General features: G+C 42.3%; 1 long non-coding RNA gene across 1 annotated transcript; it reads left to right on the plus strand.

Annotated features, from left to right (window-relative positions):
- Positions 1–1,802: 1,802 nt before the first annotated feature.
- Positions 1,803–7,642, plus strand: LOC115278241. The gene is made up of 2 exons (XR_003902775.1): positions 1,803–1,983; positions 7,364–7,642. It is a non-coding gene; the product is annotated as an uncharacterized LOC115278241 (long non-coding RNA).
- The last annotated feature ends 725 nt before the right edge of the window (positions 7,643–8,367 follow it).

Consider the following 8,367-nt stretch of genomic DNA (forward strand, 5'->3'; position numbering starts at 1 on the left):
TCTTAGCACTTCGCCAAATGGATTGCTGTTTCCTCGGGCCTTGGGCACCCAAAAAAGGAACAAGGGCTCAGGCTGTGTTCATGGCTCTTTGCCCAAATACCTCTCTGAGTCCCCTCTTTTAAGGCAAAGAGCCCCTCTCTAATCATATTTTGTCCTCCAGAGCCTGGCCTTGCCTCTGTGGACCTGTTTTATGATAAGTAGATACTTTTGGCTTTACTTTCTGTGCTTGTCCTTGTGCCTAAGAGCCTAAGAAGGAGAAGCAGAACCTGCTTGTTCCCCCTCCCTTGCTTCTCTCATTCTGGTCTTTCTTCCACTTAGAAAATTTGAGACAAGCTTCCATGTTCCTCACACATAGGCCTTTTAAGAAGCCAACTCCCTTTTATACATCTCTGGGTACCAGGTCAAAATGGAAAAGATCCTCACATACTCTCCCCAACCCTGGTTCTCCCTGTTTTCCTAATCCTATTGTGTCTACCTTCTATCCCCGCCTTGTGAAATTTCATATGGAGGAAGGTGCTTAAGATATATAGAGACTTATACAAGAAAAATGGCTATAAGAAATTTGAAAACTATATGCAGGTTACTACTATGAACTTGAATCAAGATGTGGTGTTACAGGTCCAGTTACATGAATTATGGGGCCCAGTGCAAAATGAAAAGGCAAAGGCCCTTGTTCAAAAATTATTAAGAATTTCAAGATGGCTCAGGGTGCCTAGGTGGCTCAGTCAGTTAAGCATCTGACTCTTGATTTCAGCTCAGGTCATGATCTCATAGTTTGTGAGTTCAAGAGCCTGCTTGGTTCTTTCCCTCTCTCTCTGCCCCCCACCCAAAATAAGTAAACATTTTTTTAAATTTTTTTAATGATTTTTATTTATTTTTGAGAGACAGAGATAGTGCGAGCAGGGGAGGGTCAGAGAGAGAGGGAGACAAAGAATCCGAAGCAGGCTCCAGGCTCTGAGATAGCTGTCAGCACAGAGCCCGATGCGGGGCTTGAACCCACGAACCGTGAGATCATGACCTGAGCCGAAGCCGGCCGCTTAACCAACTGAGCCACCCAGACACCCCAGTAAACATTTAAAAAAAAAAAGAATTTCCAGCAGAGCATTAAACCAGTGTGAGGCCCTCCTGAGCATAGGACTCTTCTAAGTAGGGGATCCTAAATAGTCATTCAGACCCCATGCCCAGGAATCTGGTTCTGGTGGTATATTTCCCTCAAATACCCTCTGGTTACCAGCCTGAAACACATCCATGCCACCCAGTCTGCCAGTTCTGGTCCGCATTTGGTATCAATATTACAATACATAGTAGCAATTATCATTTATTAATGCTAAGAATGGAACTAAGCACTCTGTCAACTCAGTTAATACTCAGAATATTCCAGTCATTACAGAGGAGGAAAACCTGAGTCCGTCAGCTTGTAGGTGGTCTTCCACTCAGATTTCTAACCAAAACCCCATCCTCTAAATGACAGATCTCTTTCAGCCTGGAAATCTGTGGGACCCATTGATGGTGGATAAATAACAGAGGTAAGATATATTTAGGCACTCAAACCAGGAAGTTTTCACATAATAGAATAGTGACTTTCATTTAAGAAAAAACCTTTAGTTCGTGCCAGGCACTGTGCTCTGCAATTTACCCCATTATCTCATTTGACACCTTTCTGGTGTGAGTTTTATTCCCTAACCCTAGTGCAAGAACTTCCCCCTGTCTTTATCTCTCTGTAGGTCATTTAATACTGCCCTGAGTCAACTTGCCCACTCCCAGCCCCACCCGCTCCCCACAGACTCTTTGTGATGTCAGAAAACAGGCCCCACATGGAGGCTTCTCTGCCTGCTCATGACATGATGGCTGAGGACTGCCTTTCCTTCTGGTGTCCAGGGACACTGGCCCTTATCTCAGTTCCTCAGACTTCTACCTGGACCTTCCCTGTCTGCACTGCCAGTGGTTTATTTCAGCTCCTCCACAAGGACAAGCAAGACCCAGGTCAGTTCCATGTTTGAACATGCTCCAAACCCCTTCTGATTTCAAATTTACCATGGCCTTGAAACATTAAACACTAAGGGGATGGGGGTACAAGGCAGAAATTCCAGCCTCCTTTTGGCTAGGGCTCAGCTGCAGAAAGGGAATGCTGACAACAGAGGGTGTTTTTTTTAATTTTACATTACATCAGGTTAAGAAACTTTGGCTGAAAGGAGGAGTCACTGATCTCAGGTGCTATAGCTAGAAGTGGTAGAGCTGGGGATTTGAAGCTGTCAGACTCTAACCTTTAACTATGGGCTACCTACCCCAGCATAGAATCGCCATGAGAAAGCTCATTGAAACTTCCCAGGACACACACTGGCCTACAGAATGAGAAACTGTGGGGACAATCTGAATTTTTTTTAACATCCTGTATGTTACCTAGAAGCTTTGGGAATTTTTACTCAAAACTCCAGGAGTGCCTGGGTGGCTCAGTCAGTTAAACATCTGACTTCAGCTCAGGTCATGATCTCACAGTTCATGTATTCAAGCCCCGTGTTGGGTTCTGTGCTGATAGCTCCAATCCTGGAGCCTGCTTCAGATTCTGTATCTCCCTCTCTTTCTGTCCCTCCCCTGTTCGCTCTCTGTCTCTCAAAATAAATAAATAATAAACATTAAAAAAAATTTTTAAACCTCTAGCCAACTTTACAATATTAAGTGTAGCAGACAAAATCTAAGGTGCCCCCACCATGATCAGTGCCATTCTGGCATTCACGCCTGTCTTAGCTCAGGGTGCCATAAGAGAATACCACAGACTGGATGGTACACTCAACAAAAACGTTTTCTCTCACAGTTCTAGAGGCTGGAAGTCTGAGATCAGGGGGACCCACAATTCTGGTTTGTAGTGAAGGCTCTCTTCCTGGCTTACAGGTGGATACCTTTTTGCAACATGGCCTTTCCTCAGTGTGTGTGTGAGAGGAGAGAGAGTGAGATCTTTGGTGCCTCTTCTTATAAGGACTAGTGTCCTTAACAGATGAGGGCCCTACCCTTATTATCTCATATGACCTTAATTTCTTCTGTAGAGGCCCCATGTCCAAAACTGCTGTACTGGGGGTTAAGGCTTCCACATGGATTCTGTTCATAACACACAACATTCAGTTCATAACAACACCTTTCAGTAATCCATTTGGCTTAAGTTGGACTTCCTCCTGAAGTGGGATTTGTGATTTGCTTCTAACCAATAGCATCTGGCAAAGGTGATGAGATGTCCCTCTGTGAGTACATTACATTATGTAAAACTCTAGCAAAATTACTCTAGAGGCTCTTCTTGCTGATGTGTTGAAGCAAGTGGCCATGTTGGGAAAGCCCACATGGCAAAAACTACAGGCAGCTTCTAGGAGTGAAGGGTGGGGCCCTCGATCTTAGAGCCTTGAATTCTGTCAACAACCTGAGTGACCCTGGAAACAGGTTCTTCCCCATTCATGCATCCTGATGAGGATGATGTCTGGCCAACACTTTGCTTGGAGCCTTGTGAGTCCTTGAGAAGAGGAGTTAGCCAAGCTGTACCTGGACTCCCAACCCACAGAAACCGCGAGATGATAAGTGGTGCTGCTCTAAGCTCCTAACTCATTTGTTACACAGCAACGGAAAGAAAGCTAATACATGAGAAAACGTCATAATCTCCACTAACAGGGCTGCCACTCTTTTTCACTTCTACCTAGAAGCAACTTTTGTACCTACTGAGCGTGACAAAGAACATATGCCAAACTGCCTATTAAAATTTTTTTAAATTTCTTGATTATGCAAAGTAATAGATATTCATTGTAGAACATTTGGAGACACACCAAAAAGAAAATAAAAATTACCAAGAATAATTTCCTCCCACCCTCTCAGATAACCACAGATAACATATTGGCAAACAATCTCCCCCAACTTGGTTCTATGCAGAGAGACTGGATAAAGTTACGAACAGAGAACGCTCTGTACAGACTGTTTTGTAACTTGTCCTTTCCACTGTGTCAGCCCACATTTTCTAAAGAATTTGAAGCATTGGAGGGGTAAACTTGTTCCTGGTATTTTGGGAGGTTGCCAGACCCCACTTTTTTTTTTCAGACCCCACTTTTAATGACCTCAGGTTTTTCCCAGGCTGGGCTTTGACAAAGGTGACTCATAAAGAGGAAACTGAGGCCAGAGAATGGATGACATGCCCAAAGCCTGATAGCTTGTTGTCATCCAGAAATGTCTGCCCCTTCCCCATCAAATGCCTCATAACATTGTGGTTGAGCTGTTATATCCCCAAATCTGTTACCCTTGGAAAAATTGGGAGAGTTCAATTTGTGTAAGCCACAACCCAACCTCTATCCAAGAGGGGTGCTCAGAGGGGCTTGGAATAAAGGCAGCCAGCACCCCTTTCCTGACACCTGGCCAGCCCACCATTCATGAGCCCTGATTACCCCTTTTCCCCCAGAGTAGCTAAAACAACTCCTGGTGCATTCTTTTGAATGTGAGTGAGAAGGTAGTAAGGAAGGAGATGGAAAAAGGAAGGCAAGAATCATTTATCTAGTAAATTTATCATACTTCTGAAGTCCAGGCCTTAAGCTAGGTACTGAAGCCGTAGAGATAAGTACCACAAGGTCCCAACTCTAATCAATACTCCAGTATTTGAATGTGATACAACAAACAAATTACTTCTGCAATTAAAAAATATGTATTTGGCAAATATTTTTTTAAAGTATTTATTTTCAGGAGAGTGCAAGCCAGGGACAGGTAGAGAGAGGGGGACAGGAGATCTGAAGCAGGCTCCATGCTGACAGGCTGACAGCAATAAGCCCAATGCAAGGCTTGAACCCACACATCATGAGATCATGACTTGAGCAGAAGTCAGATCCTCAACTGACTGAGCCACCCAGGTGCCCCAGTAAAGATTTGTTAATGAATACTCAAGTTTGTTTAATATTTATAAATTGTGTGATTATTCCAGTTTTTTATTATTATGTAACAAATCACCCCAAAAACTTCATAGTATAAAATAACAACTATTTTATATACTCGTGATTCTGTAGGGTCAGAATTGGGCAGAATACAGTATGGATGATTCATCTCTGTGCTTAGATATCTGGGAAACCAAACGGAGTGCTTAATATGGCTATAGATGGCTGACACAGCTCACCTAGGGCCATCTGTCTGGGGCCTCAGTTGTTCTGTGATGTATCTTCTAGATCAGGAATTACCAAGATGGCTCCCTCATGTCCGTGCATGCCATCTGAGCTGAGAACAACTGGATAGCTGGAGGCAGGTTGGGTGTCTTTCTGTGACACTGCCTTTCCATATGACTAGCTTGGGCTTCACCTCAGCATGGCAGTCTCAGGATAGTCAGACTTCTACATGGTTAGCTGGCTTCCCCTAGAGCAAGAATTCCAAGAAAGAGGAGAATCTCTGATCAAGACACAAGTCACAGTGCCAAAATCACATGCCATTACTTGTATTTTTTTCTGTTCATTAGAAACAAATCACCAAGTCTAGCCCACACTTCAGGGAAAGAGTACTAAGTTCTTGAAGAGAGGAGTAGTAAAGAATTTGTTGTTGTTGTTGTTGTTGTTGTTGTTGTTTAAGTAGGGTTTATCCCCAGTGCAGAGACCAAGGCAGAGCTTGAACTCATGACCCTGAGATCAAGACTTGAGCTGAGATCAAGAGTCTCCAACTCTTGATCACTTAATAGACTCAGTCGCTTAACCAACTGAGCCACCCATGTGCCCCAGGAGTATTAAAGAATTTATGGACGTATTTCTTCAAAAACACTGCATCGGCCATATATTTCACTACATCCTGGGCATTAGACACCAAGCCTCTGCTCTTTTGGAACCAGCTCCAAGTCTCCAACCTTGTCTCATAATGACCAGTGTGGCTGATTTCCTCTTCCCCCATTTCTCCCAAACACTCCTGCCCTTCTACCCACAAGAACTTAACAGTATATATTTTCCCATCCTTCCAACAGTCCCCTCCCTTAAATGAATTCTGACACCAATTGTTAAAATAATAAAAATTCTGTTTGTTGCATGAAACCTTATATGGGAGAAATTATTTTGAATGAAAAGTCCATCTCCAGCCATACTGTTAAGCAAATATGAGGACAAAAGATATCTGAAGACAGTCAGGGACTCTGAAACTTTCTCTTGTATACCCCCTCTGAAAAAAAATACTTGAGAATGTACTCTAAAACTACTAAAGGAGTCCAAGGAACAGAGTAGGGGAAAAAAACAAAAAAAAACAAAAAAACAAAAAAAAACGGAGTGCATGGGTAGCTCAGTCATTAAGCATCTGACTTGGGCTCACAGTTCGTGAGATCAAATCCCACGTTAGGTAAGCTCTAGCCCTGCTTCAGGTAAACACGAGCCCTGATTCGAGTGAGCCCTGCTTCTCTCTCTCGCCTCTCTCTCTCTCTCTCTGCCCCTCACCCACTTGCATCCTCTCTCTCTCTCAAAAACAAAAGAAAGAGGGAAAGAAAAAGAGAGAGAAAGAAACCAAGAACTGTGGAACTAAAGCAGGAAAATATTGGAAAAAATTCCAACCTGATAGCTATTCTGAGACTTACAATACAATCTGTCAAAACCAGAATTGGATATTAGATGTCTTCGGGACAAAAACTATAAAAATGAAATAGATGTCATTGTGCAAATTAAATAAGTAAAAATCTGAAAATCATTAGAAGTGAAGATAGGGACTCCTGGGTGACTCCGTCAGTTAAGTGTGTGACTTCAGGTCAGGTCATGATGTCTCAGTTTGTGAGTTAGATCCTTGTGTAGGGCTCTGTGCTGACAGCTCAGAGCCTGGAGCCTGATTCTTATCTCCATCTATCTGACCTTACCCTACTCAAACTCTGTGTGTCTCTCTCTCAAAAATAAATAAACATTAAAAATTTTTTTTTAATTATACCTATTAAGTACACAAAGTGAAGATATAAGACTCTCTGATTGCCAGAAAGGGAGAGTGCAGTTAAGAAAATCAGTGAAAGTTAAGGGGCTCCTGGGTGGTTTAGTCAGTTAAGCATCCAACTTTGGCTCAGGTCATGATTTCTGGGTTTGTGAGTTCAAGCCCTGGGTCGGCTCTGTGCTGACAGCTTAGAGCCTGGAGCCTGCTTTGGATTCTGTGTCTCCCTCTCTCTACCCCTCCCCTGCTCATGCTCTGTCTCTCTGTCTCTCTCTCTCTCTCAAAAATAAATAAACAGTTCAAAAAAAGAAAGAAAATCAGTGGAGGGAGGTGGAGTGAAGGGTGGGATACAAGCATCGCTGGAAAATCATTGTCAGACTAAAATGCACATGATTTTGGACAACTGATTGTGATTTAAACAGTAAGAAACAAAAATCACCAAATAGTCTATAACAAAGCTAACTTTATTGTCTTCCAGGCAAAGGAGAGCCAGCCACTCAAATGCAAGTTCCACGGGTCTCTCTGAGTGAAAATTAAAGTAAATAAAAGAGAAGGAAAAAAGAATGCATCAAATAAGGCAAGATTCTGATTTTTGGTTGAGCTGGCTCACAAAGCAGATTGTCAAACCATGTTTGCACATGGTCACCTTTAAGGTCTATAGCAGGAACCTGATTTCAAGGAAGTCCAAAACATGACAAAGTTCCTCCAGGCCTCAGGTCATTCAGCAAGCTGTTTGAATGTACATGTTCGAAGCATAGCAAAGTGTTGTGTGTTTGTTTTTAAACAAGTATGAAACTGCCCATCCCTTATAGGACAAAAAAAAAAAAAATCGAGAGAGAGGGAAGACTAATATTCTGAATTCACAATTGACTTTGTTGGGTTTAAACTAGCAGGAATAAGGAGTGCCTGGGTGACTCAGTCAGTTAAACATCCAACTTCAGCTCAGGTCATGATCTCACAATTTGTGAGTTCAAGCCCTGCATAGGGCTCTGTGCTGACAGCTCATAGCATGGAGCCTGCTTCAAATTCTGTGTCTCCCTCTCTCTCTCCCCTTTCCCTGCTCACACTGTCTGGGTCTCTCTCAAAAATAAATAAAACATTTAAAAAATTAAAAATAAAACAGCAGGAAAAAGTATTTCCGCAGGATGTCTTTTTTTTTTTTTTTTTTTTTAATCCCTACAAGCAATCTGTCACTTTTATTGGATTTTTTCTTGGATCAGCCTTTCTCAATTGCTTTCTTCTAATGGGTTCAGGTTTTAATCCTTTTCCTGTTCAATAAATCTTTTTTAATGTTTATGTGTGTTTACTGTCTACTTAGCTGTGACAGTTGTCTTCTGATTTTCATTTGGCAGGTGACAAGTTTTTATTACATGGAAATTTAAAGTTATATCTATTAAGTTTAATCTAAAACACAAGGTTCCCATCCTTACTACTTCACAGTCTCTTTTTAGCCATAGAAGGAAGGCACCAGGGTGGCTCAGA

This window comes from Suricata suricatta, chromosome 14 (assembly GCF_006229205.1).
Source record: "Suricata suricatta isolate VVHF042 chromosome 14, meerkat_22Aug2017_6uvM2_HiC, whole genome shotgun sequence".
In the NCBI taxonomy this organism is placed as follows: Eukaryota; Metazoa; Chordata; class Mammalia; order Carnivora; family Herpestidae; genus Suricata; species Suricata suricatta.